This window comes from Chelmon rostratus, chromosome 4 (genome assembly GCF_017976325.1).
Source record: "Chelmon rostratus isolate fCheRos1 chromosome 4, fCheRos1.pri, whole genome shotgun sequence".
Classification (NCBI taxonomy): domain Eukaryota; kingdom Metazoa; phylum Chordata; class Actinopteri; order Chaetodontiformes; family Chaetodontidae; genus Chelmon; species Chelmon rostratus.
In genome coordinates, this window is record NC_055661.1 from 11,964,988 (window position 1) to 11,981,567 (window position 16,580).

Sequence of the window (16,580 nt, forward strand, 5' to 3'; positions counted from 1 at the left end):
AGCTTCACATGGCCCACTTGACTACAGATTGCATAAATGCAAAACCAACAGGTACAGAAACTTACTTAATGCCTCATTTGTTTTTTACACAAGAAATTAAAGTACAAGCATATCACAAAACCACAACACCAAACACTGTTTTAATCCCATTTTTATGCTCAACCAGTATCCGTACCCTCTACCCTGCATGCAGTTCTTGTTGTAACTGGGTTCTAGGACAGCAATGATAAAGCAGCAACCGCTGACCCATCGTCACCGTGTTGTTTGGAGGATGATGAGGCCTGTCATTTGAGTTTCTCATCTATGAAACAACCATTAAAAAACATCTGGTGAGTGTAGTCTATTTTCCCTTCACACAAACCAGCAGTCTCTCATACTCCCTTCAAGCAGGTCCCCACCACCCCCCTTCTCCCTGGATAGTTTGAAGCAGTTACCCTGCGTCAGCATCGAAGTTTGTCTAAGAGGAAATGACAAGAGCAAGATGTCCAAATCATTAGTAATGTGAGAGGAGCAGTTCCCAGGCATGTCTCGTTACATAGCTGAGTGCTAACGTGAGGGCGAAGGGCTCGTGTTGGGGCTTTTCTGGGCCCGAGCCTTCTCATATGCTCTGTGGGGGACGGGGGAAGCGGGCCACAACCCTTCAGCCTCTCCACAGTTAGTAATGGAAACATCCAAGACCATGAACCCAAAACAACCTTAGCTCGATCCTAATATTCAATGAGTTGAGAAAGAGATACAAACACACAAAGTCTGGTCCACACATTATTGTAATACGTATAATCTCACACACAAATAGCTGTAGGTACACAGAGAAATCAGTGTAAAACTGGATGCATACAGTATACTGAATACGTACTAAAAGCTGGCCCATGGGAATGTGGCTCCACAAAAATCAAGCTTGGCTCGGACTCTGGTTCGGTTTCAGCCTGCTGCGGCTTCTGTGGTGGGCCCTGCTGGCTGCCGCACACACGCACACACAATCTTCTAACCAGATCCAGAGCACTGCTACTCAATCAGAGGTCAAATACAGTACGATCACTGCATACGAGTGTGTGTATACACCCATGTTATTGTCATACGGCCAAGGAGGATGACTCCTTACTATGAAACCAACAATAACGCAATTATTTCAGTTGATTCCAGTAGCACAATTTATCCTGGCTTAGGATAACATCACATCACATAGAAATTATGTGGTTTGACCACATATGTAAATCAAAGCAAAGCCAAATTAACAGCTGGAGGTAAATTCTCTTCAAGGTTTTGAATTTGGAATTTGAAAAATAGAAAGTGTGTGATGATTTATAACAGGGGCGCAGGCAGGCATCCATTGTTCATTTCTAGACATATGGCTCTGTCTTGAAGAGTAGGTGTAACGTTGAGGAAAAAACTGAAAATAAATCAGGAAAATGCGACCGTATAAAACTATTCAGCATTTTTGGAATGGGTACTTGAAAAAATAAAATTTGCTGGCCTCTATTTCTTCACTTCACTTGCCTATAACACATCAATATTCTAGGGAAAGAAATATATGTTTTGTCTATTTTCTCTGCACAGCTCTCAAGTGACAAATGAGGCCCATTCTTTGATTCCTCTGACTTGAAACTGGTCTGGATAGGCCAAGAGTGGAAGCCAAACACATCAAAAATGTAACCTACATTTGGACCACAATTATTGTAGGAACATAGCATGAATGTGAGTACAACACATGCATAGGCAGACACACAAATGCACACACAAGAAGTCCAACGCAATTTTTATTCCTCAGGCACTCATCCCTCTTTGCATGAGTGCATCACCCGGCACGTATGTGTGCGAGTGTGTGTGTAAGGAGCTGACGACCGGAGAATAACGTTACCCCTAAGGGGTCGCACCTCTCTCCATTCTCGCCCTCCTCCCCTATCCCTCCTCTCGATTCTGTGCCTGCAGGGATTTCCCTTTTCAGTTCAGGAGAGATGTCAGACCTGTTCCACCATCCCTCACACAGAGGCTGGACTCTGCCCTCCATTCACCCAACATCTGTAAAACCCCACAAATCAGCCTAATCTCTAGATATAAGGGCCAAGTGGAGCTCAAGAGGGCCACAGCTGAATCAAACTGCCCTCAACTCATCTAATAACAAAGTATTTATTTATTTTGAACCTAATTCCTAGTTGGAAGTAATTATTTGCTGGGCAAAATATTAATTCAGAGACATGGAGCAAATAATGAGGATCCCCGGCTAACAACTGGACCCCCAAAATAAGTGAACTCTTCCCAAAATACTTGTTCACAAGTACAAATTATGCTGTGTGCAAATGATCATTCACAAATATTCAGAGATGGGAACAGAGCCCAGAAAAGCAGGAAATGATCAAATGTCACAACTAAGTAAACAGTCACTTTCATCCAGCTCATAATAGCTAATACATTCTTAACCACTCTCTTAATCCTGTCATCAGATCCATGCCACTCCACTCTCACTTTCTTTTTTCTCTCCGGTCCCTCCCTCTACAAACTCCTCAACTTCATTACTCATATCTTCATTCTGTCAACAGAAACAGCACAAGCAATGAGAACCTTGTTCCTTAAATTGTTCACAGTACAGAGAGGAACAATCTTTCGAGCGATCACAGCAACGGCTGCCTTCAATTGCAATTGAGTTTGTAGAATGCTTGTTAAAAGCCATGCATTTTCTGTTATACCCTTTAGAGCATAAATACTCAAAATTCATCCAAAATAATCCAAGGCGCTGGAGAGTTTGGTCGACTGTTGTATCATTAAGGCTCATTGTTTTCATTTTTAAACCTGGGCCTTACGTTGAAAAACTGATTTCGAGCATCGTCATTGGCCAAAAGTAAATATAATTCACTCTTTGCACAAAAAAATACTGGGCCACCCATTGATTTCAGGTGGGTATTTGGGTGACATTGACCAAATCCAGTTGAGATTTAGCAGGTCGTTAATATAGATCTTCCAGCAAATTGAGAATCTGCTTCGTGTGATACAGCTGGAACTATAAATATACAGCTTTGATAGTACGTCAGAGAAAAATCTTACCTGCCATCTACTTGATATTTCAACCCAAAGAAAGTATCATATAGGAATATATAAGCGTAGGCTTATCTACATACAGGAACAATGTGACAATATTCAGAAAATTAAAACATCATTTGCAAAAATTGTAGAGAAAGACAAAAGGAAAGAATGAAAGCAAGAGGAACAAAAAGACTGGGAGAAAAATTTCACAACATGGTTTCAAAGCAGCCAAGCCAGATAGGTCTTCCCTACCTCCTTCATATATTAGAATATTAATATTAATGGAACTTCCTGTCCCCCCCTCCGTTTTCCCCCTCAGACGATTTGAACATGAAAAACTTAAAAAGCGCAAATTCCAGGAGTTGCGTATCACAGTTTAACCCGGAGCCACACAGCAGACACCAACCATGACAGACTCGCTGTTCAAAGCAAGCGGGAGCTGCTTTCATCAGGGGATCCTAGTGTTTTTTTTACAGTGTGACACCACCAGCCAATGCCATCTGCCTTTTTCTAAAATCAGAACTTCAAGATGTGCTTTCTGCTTGTGCGTTGTTTTTAGGTGGGCTTCACAACCAAGGCCCAGCATCACGCAGGCTTTTGCTGCTATGCTGCTTGCTGACTGCTGTTTACAGCCAACCCCACAGTGTGGTGCAATGTTAAATATTCACTGTTAAACTGTCAAGCCAGAACCGGTTGGGAACCCAGCCAGGCAGTCACAGTACAGAAGCTTTGGATGCTCTCCTTCTTCAAATGCAACCCAACCAAATCAATCACCTTTCCTTAAGCCAATCCAGAGTCAGACCAGCCAACTTCCCTCCTCCTGCCGCACGCCCACTTCCTGAAATGTCAAGACTCCTGAGGACCACCTTATTAAGCATCGGCTCCTCCAGCCATACTTTAAGTTCATTTTCTTTATTATATATAATATGCACATATACATTAACATGCACATCGTTTGCACTTTAAAGACACCTCTACTCTAGGTCCGAGCAAGTTGCTTTTGACTCCCGATGCCTGCTTTCAGACATCTGTAAAATATTTTTATTTGGTGCCCCAATACCGCACTGGCAAAGGTCTCTCATCCTTGGCTTGGCAGGACTTCTGACGGAGCCAGCCGGCAGCGCCATACAGGCCTAACCCCTGCTGCTGCAGCTTCCTGCTGCTCTGAGGGAGTCAGGCTGCCTGCCTCCCATTGACTGTGGGCCAGGCTGGGCAGGGAGGAGGAGGCTGAGGGGAGGCCCCGGGTATAGAGGACTCCCTGGAGATGGGAGCAGAGGCAAGAATAGAGGGACAGAGTGAGAGTCACAGAGGTTGAGGAGTGGAAGAGTGAGGAAGAAGTGGGGAAACTAAATAAGGAAGAGAGGGTATAAGATGAGAGGCAGTAATATGGGAAGAGGAGAATAGATGGGTGGCATGGACATGGAAAGGGAGCAAGACAAAGGGGCTTGAGGGCAGGTTAGGCAGCAGCAGTTGAGGGGAGCTTCTCATTATGACTCCTCTTCCTTCTTCTTGCCCCCAGGCCTTGACCACAACCTCAAAGCCCCAGGCCAAACCAAGAGACCACAGAGACCATGGAAGACTGCTGTGAGTCAGGGTACAAACACAGACAGAGGAAGGGAAATGGAGGGGAGGGGGGGGGTGTCCCCCAAACCCAAAAGAGGCAGCATGAAATAGAGAGAATGAAAACGAAAAGAATATGGATTTCACAATTCAGGTTTTTTGCCTATTTGTTTAGCTATACCAAAACCAATCTGGAAGATATGGACAGATATGATTTGGATAACACCAGCGTGCACAAAAATCACTGTTTTCAACTAATAGCAGCATTTAAGATGGTACATCTAAATATGTAGTCAGAACAAATAGTAGATGTAGTAGTAGCTCTGCTTTCTCCCCCGCAGAATGCACAATGACAACATGACTATGATTCAACTGAAACCATTTGCACGGTTTAGCAGTTCAGTCGCTGGCAACAATGTGCATTACATATACAGTATATTCTGTGCTATAACAGAGAGCACTGAGGCGTTGTTAACTACTGGTATGCCTTAAAATAAATAAAGAATCTGGCTTTGCAAAACCTACATCAACTTGCACAGTCACAAGAAAAGAAAAAAGAAACAGAAAGTGAAAGTGAAAGGGGGAAAAAAAGAGTGCAGGAGAGACAGTGAAATGTCCCTGGCTTTTCACACTGAAAAGGGGGAGGGTAAAACAGACACTCTGTCAAAACAAGATGCTCTCATACAAATTTGCTCTCTTCTGCTGCAAATCCCGTGTGAAACATTAAGGCTCATTTGTGATGAGGCTGGAACAAACGCCCATAGCACAGACAGCAAGCAACACACACACGCAGAAAAAAATCTTCCTCCCTCATTCTGTTCATGAGTGCAAATTCATTCTGCTATTGTCTCATCTCATGACAAATGCATACTGTCACTGTCACTGATGTGGTGTTTACAGTGGCATATAGCATCTTGTAATTATTCTGTGAAAGTGAATTTGTATCCTGAGGGATTTGTATTTTTGCGTGTGGATAATCAAAAGAGATAGAGAGGAAGAGGGGACGATTGGAGAGTGATCTCCAATAAAAAAAAGGAAGATGTTGCCTTCCAACACAGTCCACAATATGCCAACATGGATTTGGTTGCTTTGTTTAGATGGCAACAAACAGCAACTTATTCCTAACATACAGAAACAGTTCATATACTATAGGCATTAGATATCTACAGTATGTGTGCAGTCAGTCCACAATTAGCCTCACTAAAGAGTCCTTTATGTAGGGTGCCACTGACTAAAAAGATTGGTGTAATACTGACTCTCAAATAAAAGGCCCACTTACTTACCAAACTGTGCAGAATGAGAAAAACAGTTCAGTGTCAGTGTAACAAATAACTATAACAGCTACATTACACATCTATTTCAGTCAAGTCACTATTTCCAAATAATTCAAACAGCATGCTATTTCTGTCAATACATCAAAAATATTTACCCACTTTCTGTGTAGATCAAAATGATTTCTAAGTGGACCTTGGTTTAACCTTTCAAGTGTGTACTTTGGAAAGGCAAGCGAATTGAATCTATCCCTGCTTCATCTCTGTTTAATCATTTTTTTCTGCTTAGGGGCTCTTCACTGTAAGTGGGGGGGAAAGCTCTTTATGGTATTGCTTTCATTAACCCATTACTTTAAGAGGTTCATAACTCAATTACATAGAAATAAAGTTGTTTCAAATACAACAGGATTTCAGGGCCAAAGAGAAGAAAATAATTAAAACGAAACAAAAGAAACTAAAAAGCATGAATAAAACCTTCTTCAGACACCCTCTGCAGTGAAATAAGCCATTGATATTGTGTGGTCAGGGCATCGGCTGACCCAGGGGCACTGACAGCATTTCATAAACTTTAAAGAGGGTCATAGGTCAGTAATTTTTGTGTTTGCATGTCTTTGTAGTTTGTTCCCCCCCCAGAGCACTACAGAGCCCATTGAGAAAAGGCATCAATGCCACAGTGCAACTGAGAACTTTCACGTGACATGGGAAGCCGCGAGGCATCCTCCAAGGATATCTGAATGCTTGAAACATCAGTGACCCTTCGTAAGATGGAAGGGAGATGGATTTGAAAAATATTGACTGGCTGGCTGTTTGAGGGGAGTATAAGAAGCTGCTTAGACAGCCCACTCTGATTGCCGAAGACCTTATTTTAAACTCTAACCAAACTGAGCTTGGAAAGGAAAAACTCAACTCTAAATTCTTCTGGGGAAGGGGCATCAAGCTTGTATTTTCTTTTTCTTGCTTTTCATTATTAACACAACAACTAATGACAAAGAAAGTACACCAAACAAGCCTATGTTTGAAGTAGCGAACTGCTACTTTTGCCAGCATCATTTCTGTACGATGCTTGGCCAAGGTCTTTGACATCATGCAAAAGACAGTGCTTAATGTAGCTCAAAATGGCCTTAGGAAGCATCTTCCTTCAAATATGCTTTACGCAAGGAAAAAAAAAAAAAGCGCAAACATTTTTTTGTTCTTTGTGAAACCCAAAGGCAGGATGACTGTTAAAGTGGTCAGATGACAAATGTCTCATCTGATCTTTAATCCAGCGGAGGGGCCAGCTCCAGGGCTAAAACAGGAAACTCTCACAGGATAGAGCGATTTGGTAAATTCCACTGCACTAAATCACTGCTCGGGGTGCAGCAGATTTCTCCACACCAATGAATGGCATTTTAGGCTTCACTCTGAATGTCTCGGGAGAAGAAAGTCTAGCTGCCATTAAAACTGAACTGATAGAGACCTTATGTATGGCCTAGGCCAAAATGTATGTAATGTGAACCCAAGCTAAATCACAGGGGAAGCCTTGTGAATACATTTTTGTGCTTCTTTCACATGTGATAGAGGCATCATCAGTGCCTCACCCAGTGATCAAAACACAGTATTTTCAATGACAAAATTCCTCTTTCTATGTGCTTTTATTTTCAGGAATTGTCATTCACTGCTGCTATCACCACTTTCTAGTCTACCCTTATTACCCTTATTTAATCCAAACAACAGAACAAAGCAAAATAATTAAGTTTTGCCAAGGCCAATCAAAACTAATCCACCTCTCATCACCTGAAATTCAAAGCGGGATATACTGGCAGGAATTCCTCACCACAGAGACTGATGCAAACATTTGGCAGCCATTTGCTGATCATCCGGTTCATGACACATTCCTTGATAGTCAACTTCACAGTGCCAGCCGGTGCTCATCTCCACCACCTGATGACGCTGGCAGACTCAAGCCTGTTGTCTTTGACGTTGATCGAATGTAGCAACAGAGAAGTGAGTAATAATTGGGTCAACAAGGTATGTCAGCTCTCACTAACTCTCGTCTGAATCATCTCTCTGCAGCATAGCCAAATGTGATAGTATGACGCCTGAATTATTTGGCTGTGATAGGCAGTGACAGCAACATGGCATGACATACCATTTTCAACATACGTGTGACCCCCAAAATGGTTAGGCCCAGGAGAGTCGAGGCACTGCCTGCATACCTGTACAGTTAATCTGGAGTTTTATTTCTCTTGTTTTTTTCTTGTGCCTTTGGGTTGTATTTCCTTCTTGTTTTTTCTCAATTATTTTATCTTTTAAAGATTATTTTTTTTATTATTTTGCTTATTATAATAGACCAGCATTACAACATGGTCCACTCAAGTTGAAACAGAACTGTGGATGCAATCAGTACGTAAAGGGTTTTGCAATCACCGGTCTGACTCACAAGAAAAGCAGTGAGTCACACAGGAAAAACTTGTTTCCCAAAAGAATAATTCTATTTATTTTTCATTCAAGTAAACCATCTCTTTACAACTACCAGTAGTCCTCTTCCACATAAACCCTGTCTTCTAGGCTACAACTCTTATGTTGTTTAGCAGCGTGAAATAGACAGCTGGAAGCAGCGCTTGGGCCAAGTCTTTTCACAGACAGAGATGGTCTGGAAATAATACACATTTTAACTGTAAGCATGCTGACACAATTTTCACTGAAATTACTTAATGACTAAGAAAAAATTTGCTTGGTAGTAGTACTTGCAAAAATGGTCTATAAGAAATACAGAGGTGGACTTATGTTAGCATGCTAACTATTTTGGTTGTAGCCTAATAATGTATTCCAATCAGTAAGGGTTGGAACTAACAGAAAATAAAAAATAAATTAATCTATTTGGGTCTTAAATCTAAATGTATTACTAAGACATGATTTACTTAAAAATGCTTTGTATGCCACTTTGTATGCCATATATCACTGAACACTTGCATTTGGTGTGAACATTTCTCATTTTGTATGGGAACTGGTCAATGTATCAATCACAGGCCAAACCCATAACCCCTAATCAATTGGCTAGACTCTAAAATTCCAGCCCAAGATGATGTTACCTCTACAACTTTTACCATACCAAATTCCCCGAGCTGGGGATTAATGAAGTTGATTTTATTTTATCTTATCTTAACTTAAACCCCATTACTCTGCATGCTTTCAAAGGAGGTGTATAGTCACTTTATGTGACTGTGAAGTAAACTGCAACTAGTGAACAGACAAACAACAAAATTAAAGTCAAAGTCCTTTACTTTCCTCTCATCACTCGATGCTGGCATGTAGCAGTCTATCTTATAGCCAATTCAACAATAGCCAGTTAAGGGCTAGTGGTGGCGATCAAATTTTCAAATAAAAATAAGACATCACAGTTCATAAATTGAGATTTGGCAGCTCACCTTTGCCTCATCTGAGCCAGGAAAACACCTGACTAAAAGCATATTTTTCATCAAAATTCTACTTTCAACAGCTCGATATCAAATTTTTTTCCTCCTTCACATAAACATGGCACTTTTATTTCAATTAACAATGTGAGTGGCTGGACAACTGAGTGACCACTCAAGTGATGGCTGTGTGCATTGCTAGTAATTGAGGTGTCTGCTCTCGACTATCGAATATGTAGGAAGCACTTGTAGTCTGCAACTCCTGTAGGCTGCAAGGTAGTTTACAGGATGCTGATGTAACATTCGATTATACAGCGCAGATGCAAATGAAGGGTGTCCACTTCATGAGCTTGTTGACTTTCCCTAAATGATGACATCAATGAGCAGTCAAAATGTAAACTACCTTATGGGTCTGTGTATTTATGATGGCACAGCCTGACTTTGTGTATTGTATTCATTTGCATGGTACTATGGCACTCTCTAAATTGGGTTTAGATTGACAGTACATCACACTTTACGTAATAAGTAATCAACGGTTAATTAAGCTTGTAGGGCTGAATGAATATTTGCTGTTGCAGATGTATCAGTAGAGAGAAAGTTTACTACTTAAACAAAAGAGAATTATAAACCACACACAAGTTAAACACAAACATGCCCACACTGCAAAGAAAAAACAGCATGAGTGTTACAATACAGAGTAAGACATTTTCTGTAAAGTTCAAGAAATTTAGTCCCATCTGTAACTGGAGAACCTACAATTGCACAAGTAAGGCCTTACGAGGACGTTACTTTGCAGTATATGTAGTTATAACGTCACTGGAACATTGTAGCACGGCATCAGTGAGTGGCTACGTTACTTGGCTACTGTCATGTTTCCACCTCAGACTTAACTAACATACACGGCTTCGCTACGATGCTAAGTAAGAACAAAGTTGTTCTTTCTCACACTGTATTCACAGCGTTACAATGCCATTGTGAACTTTTAATGACAGCGGCCACTGTGTAGTTTCAGAGCAGTGAAAGTTAGCAATGAAGCATGCTAGTCGGCTAACAAGCTAAGCTACAGTTAGCTAGCGAACTTCGTAGAAACTTTTTTCAAGTGATTGTCAAGACCACGTCTGCGCTAGAGATGGTGATTATTAGTGAGTTTTGTAAGACTGTCCATTTCAAAAAGAGTCAACATTGATGGTCAAAACACTTTACAAGTGGCTCGATAGCCGTCCACTGTACAACACACTTTCACAAGTTTACTGTCAGCTAACGGTGTCTCAGTTCTTACCAGGAAGTGGGAGTCTGTTGCTAAGCTATTCCTTCTTCAGTTTGAGAGTTTCTTCTGATGGTTATGGCGGTTGTCTTTGTTTTGACTTTCCCTTTCTCTCCAAGGTCGCTCCGAAAATCGACTCAGCGGGCGTCTCTTCTTGCGTGGCACTGCTGCCTGAGCGCTACAAAGTGTGCTCGGTGAGAGAGCCTGTGCTGTAGGGCCAGTCGGGATGTGTACGTGTTTTCAGACTGCCTCTGCACTAGGCCCCTCTCATCACCACACTCCTGACCCGTGTGCCAGCAATGTAAACAACCCAGCATTCCCGGAGCGCAGGGGAGGGGCAAGTGTCAAAGAGTGGAGGGAAGCTGTCAAATACCGCGAGATTCAACAGAGAAACTCAAACCAACACAGCAGCTCGACTGCAGTTTTTTTTGTCATTCCTCTTAAAAGTGTATGGGAATGTTCCACTGTATTTGTAGAGAGGTAGGATGTGATCGTGAGCCTGGTAGCTTCTTCACCTTGGAAACAGTTGACAAAAACATCTTCCAATCTCCACTGACTTGGTTTTTGCAGAGCTTTCACCTGCATCTCACATTATGACACATGCAGGAGACTCCATCAGAACAGACCACAAGATCAGGTTATATTACAGCACCTTATCTAATTAGCTGATTACTGGTTCAATTTTGCAGGTGAGATCGGAAATTTATATTGAACTTGGGGATCTTGGGTTGCCTCGGTTCATCTGTGTTTTGCATAATTATTACTTGTGGATGAAGGTGCAAGCAACATTTTATTTTTCTACCTGGTTAAAATGAAGCACATTTAAACTATTTACTTTAGTGTGAAAGTGGAAAAAGAAGTTTGACAAAAATGAAGATTTTTCCTGAGGTTTGAACCGCATCTCACAATCTTCATCAGTGGATGGAGTTTGCTCCAATGTCATCGAGATAACAACTAAAACAAAGTCACACTACTTTATAGAACCTTTTGGTTCTTTCACCTATTAAACCTAAGCATCATATTTTCAAAGCAAATCAAATGCTTTGTGTCTTGATCTTCAAAGTCAGTAGTAACCACAGCTGTCAGATAAATGTAGTGGAGTGGAGTAGAAGTAAAAATTGGTATGTGACTGAAAGAAGTCGTGTCTCCAAACTTTGCTTAAGTTTGACTGGCGAGTAAATGTACTTAGTTACTTTCAACCACTGAGGGTGACACATTCTTAAGTTTGTACCAGAGATAGAGGCATCCAAAGCTTAACAGATTCTCCTGAACACACACAGTTATATGCACGCACTTCGACACACGGTCTCACTTGCTGTCACTTCACACGTGCATACAGAATACCCACACATGCCATGACACACACACACACACACAATCTGTACTTGGGAATATCATGAGGCTTTATTGACAAAAATGGTATTGCAGATTGGCTCGCATGGACAGCGAGAGCATCTGGAATTGATCAGCTTACTTTGCTTTGATAAAAGCTTCAGCGCTGATTTCAGGCTGACAATTCAAACACAGCTGATACACGAGAAACACATCTGTCTTTTTCCCATCCCCGTTGTTAATAATCAACAAGTTAGGTGGGGTTGTCTTTTTTCTCCCTACTTCAATAGCCTTTTTTGTTAACCTCACCGCAAATATGGAAAAGGGAGAGATGCCTGGAGTGTAGGATTTTCCCCCCTTTTTCTTCAACAACAGTTGAAGATTAAAAGAAACGTCTCACAGAAATCTGTCAATTCTGTATGTGAATAATGCTGTGTGGAATTTAATGGCATGAGTTATATTGGGTTTCCTCTACACCCACATTTTCTTTCAATAAGATCAATGGCGCTCAGTGACAGATAGGGACGGTCTTTTGTATCTTCAAATTTCAGGTTTCTGAGGGAATAATTAGATGGATGGATGAAAAGTAATGCATCAGTCTGCGCGGGGAGCTGCACCCAGAGATCCTCTAGTTCAACACGCATGCCTCCACGTCTGTTTGGTAGAAAACTGTTTAATAATCGTGCTGAATTTCCATTGTTCTAAAAGTGGCTCTCTGCACTGATCTGGTGCTTTAAACCAATGGCAAACTTTTTGTGTTCTTTTTGCTGACATTGTTTATTTAACAGAGAGGATGTCCTTTTGATTCAGAGATTTTTTTTTTTATTTATTTTTTTTTGCACAACGAGAGTATGTCATCTATCTCACTCTCTTCCCCTTCAAACTTTCTGGTGTCGCTTGCAGGTAACCAGGATGGAAAAGGTTTTCCCTCCAGGGGAAATGAAGGAGGTTGAATCGCTGGATTTATAGAGATGCTTTAGACATTTTACTGTAAATGTGACATTTAACTCTGATGTTTTAGAACAAGCTCTTGCTCACATTTGGGGTCTTTTTCTGAACAAAATTGCCAACAAGTGCAATGTACTGACAATTAAGTTGAATTTACGAGAATTTTCCCTCTAACATCTTGTGCTTATGAATATGACCACCACATCTGGGAGCACTGTCAGGCAAAATCAGTTTTTGTTAGATACAGAGACAAGGGCTACTTTCAGATCATTAGTGAAACAGTGTATCCCAATGATTAAAAGCAAAGTGCTAAATAACTATGTTGTGAAAACAACCTGTATTATTCGTACAGCACTAGTTCAGTTTTTGTTTTCTTCAACATACACTTTTCAGTGCAATTCTACCTAGGTTTTCATTGCTAAATATGCAGAAATGTTACACCCAGGGGCTGAAAGCACACTTTAAACACTTAAAAAGAAAAAAATGTTGATGTTTTCACTCATGTCTTTTTTATTTCCCTCTGTGTTGTTGATCTGGCTCAGGGGTTAGGTATGACTGCAATGTGGTAGAGACAGAAGCTGCAGTCAAAGCTCCTGTGATCGGGTGCAGACTTCATAGAGACCAGCAGATGGAGGGGAGAGGAGCTGCGTGCATCCTGAAGGTTTAGCAAGAACTGAGAGGTTACACTCTACCAGTACAAAGATGACCTGTCACACGCTGAAACATGGCGTATCAATGCAGACGAGCTTCCTGTTTATGTACCTCACAGAGCACAGCTATCAGAGGAAAAGAGAAAGGGATTACAGATGGAAATATGTATGAAATGTTCTCTCTCTCTCCTCATATACCCAGGCGAACTTGGAGGCAGCATGCATGTGACGCCTGCATTTCCATTTTATACGCTAATTAATGTTGTTTTGTCTTCAAAGTGCAATTGCAACTGGTAGTTATCAGCCTTGATCGCAGCATTTTCAAGGTTGTCTAGATGTGAGCCGTCACATAACAAATACCTTTAAATATAGAATAACAGCACAACAGAGAAATAAAGGATTAATGGCGTGTGGAGAGCTGTGTGCAAATGAGGCACAGGAGAGATAGTCTGTGATAATGTGAAGGACAAAACTGACAAAATGGCATATTATTTCTGCCTAGATCACTCTATAAAATCTGTTTTTCAGCGACGGTTTTTGTGTGTCTGCATTGTGTTTTAGTGTGTGTGTTGTGTGTGCTTGCATGTGTGCATGTCGGTGTGTTGCTTTTCTTGGCAAACACCCAGCACAGAGGATACCTCCACCTGCTCTGCATAGGGGCAGGGCAGGCCTCGGCCTCACACACACGCACACACACACATGCACACACACACACAGAGCTGTGCTTCCATTGCTTTTGGGGACATTACATAGACTTACATCCATTTCCTGGAGACTTACTCCAACTTTATGATTTTTCTTTTGTCCCCAAAAGAAAGGTGAGTCCCCACAATGTGAATGTATAAACTGATGTATGTCCCCATGATGTGAGTAATACACGTCTTGACACACACACACACACACACACACACACACACACACACACTGAGCACACACATCACATCTCATTCACATTGTCACCCCTCTGACATCTGCCCGTGTGTGTCGGTGTTTATGCGTGTCCCGGTGCCGGTGTGTATTTGTGTTAGCAGGGCGGCTGGTGTGTGAGGTGAGGTTAAATAGGCGCCTAGCGATGAGAGGAGGGAACTGAGGCGGAACTGGCAGAATATCACACACACACTCACACACACAAGCCGTGACAATAGAAACAACACTATCAGAGCAACATGGAAGCTGCAGGTGTGGCCTATGCCTCAGTGATCATTCCATACTTTGTTTTGACCCTGTCGCCTGTCACTGTGTGTGTATAATGCGTGGTAATGTATGTGTGACCATGTATCTGTGTGTGTGTGTGTGTGTGTGTGTGTGTGGCGGCAGAGACACACTTTCCTGGAGTTTACTGATCACTCAGTAGGGAACTCATGCTACCGTTAGCAAGGTAGTGTGAATTACAGGTGTTGCAGACCACGAGTACAAATATCCTGAAAATATCCACCCAGGCGTTGCTTTGCACCTGGATCCAGTTCAGTTCATCTAACCGTGTGCATGCTGAGAAGAGCTTTGATATACCTACGAAATGCTGGACACTGTAGATATGGCTGCCGCTGAGCAATGTCTGATGTCAACATGATTGGACACTGGAGATTTCCCCTAATATTTTTTTGTGATGACAGGCAGATTAAAGTGTTTATAAGCTTGTTGCTGGTTTCTCATTTGACCTTTAGATGTAACACATTTTTTCCAGGCAGACCTGATCAAATAGGCCTCAGCTGCAAATGTCACAAGTCTGAGCAGGTTCGTAAAAACCCGGCCCTGATAAACTGGCAAGTATTTGGGTCACAAACCCATTTGATTGGGTCAGACCTCTCTAAAAACTGTATTTCTGCATTAATAGGTGGTTGGTCTGTGCAGCCTGACGTGCTGTCACACCGTGATGAGCACAACTTGAGCCCCTTGTGAGTTTAATTATCTTTGTCCTTGTTGATACATTTAAAGTATTGAACACATCTGTGCGATTACCTTTTCCAAACCAGCTGTCTGTGAATGCTTACATGTGTCGTCACATGTATGAGTCAGCCAAGCTTTATGAACAAACTGCTCGTATGACAGAAAACATACAGCACTGTCAGCATTGTTCATGCACCGTCATGGCACAGAGGAAGAGGTGGAGGTGTTAGTTGGCAGAACTCCTTTCATACCTGTTCGTATTTATGTCTGTGCATCGACATTAATGCAAAAGTAAGGGTCGCATGTTGCAATTAGGTTTATCTTACTATGATATCAGCTGGATTTCATGGTTTTACAGCATGTTAATAGACCACAGATTCATGTGGCGCTCACATGCTTCTGTGCAATACAAGGGAGTATTTTTTTCATCCTTCCTATATATTTTTAGAAATGAAGAAGAAAATACCTGGCATAGGGTGAAGCAGTCCTATTGGCAAGAAGGTGGCTGACTGGGCATTGCTTATACAAACACCGATAAGATGCATTCCAGTCACCAACAGCCCGGCAGCAAGCCCCTGAAATTCTTGTCAGCGCAGGGCCATGACGTTGTCCAGAATTTTCATCCTGCAGCTCCAAAACTGAGCAGGGCTGGCTGTGTTTGTTTGTGTTTCTGCTCCAGCCCTGCTTCCCGGAGCTCTGTGGTGTCAACCCGCCCACCGTCCTCCCATCAGACCCAGGGAACGCGGCCCTGCTGCCACAGCGCGCAGGCACCCCAGCGACTGAGGTTTCCTCTTGGACTGACTGAAGTGTTTGCTGTTTCCCACATTGTTGGAATTCAACACCAGCCTGTTTACTGGTCCCCATGTGGCTTTAGTCACTCTCCCTCCCTCCTTCCGCTTGCTTTCTATAGTTCTCTTTTTTCTCATTCCACAACACACCTTCTTTACATGGCATACATATAGCCAGCTTTCAGACTAAGTAATGAGACAGAACACTGCCAAGCAGCTAACTGAAGCAATCATGTTTTCGCAGTTTGTATGTTTTTGCTTCATGTGTGTCATATATGACTCAAACTGGTCGATACAATATTGCTATTTAGTTAATAGAAAAAGATTTATGTGTGACTATACTTTCACTCTGAGTTTGGGTGAAACTGAGCTGAAAAGAATTGTTATATACTGTAAATAGTAATTAATCTATAGGAGTGTTTTTCAGCTGAGAGGTACTATATGGGCATCAGGGACGTCATTTTCATATG

At 41.9% G+C, this 16,580-nt stretch overlaps 1 protein-coding gene across 1 annotated transcript in view; it reads right to left on the minus strand.

Moving 5' to 3' along the window:
* Positions 1–10,789, minus strand: part of nek7 (NIMA-related kinase 7) — a 61,860-nt gene extending 51,071 nt beyond the window's left edge. The window contains exon 1 of the mRNA XM_041935575.1: positions 10,521–10,789. The gene's annotated coding sequence lies outside the window, so the exon portion shown is untranslated. The remainder of the gene's footprint in view (positions 1–10,520) is intronic.
* Positions 10,790–16,580: the final 5,791 nt, after the last annotated feature.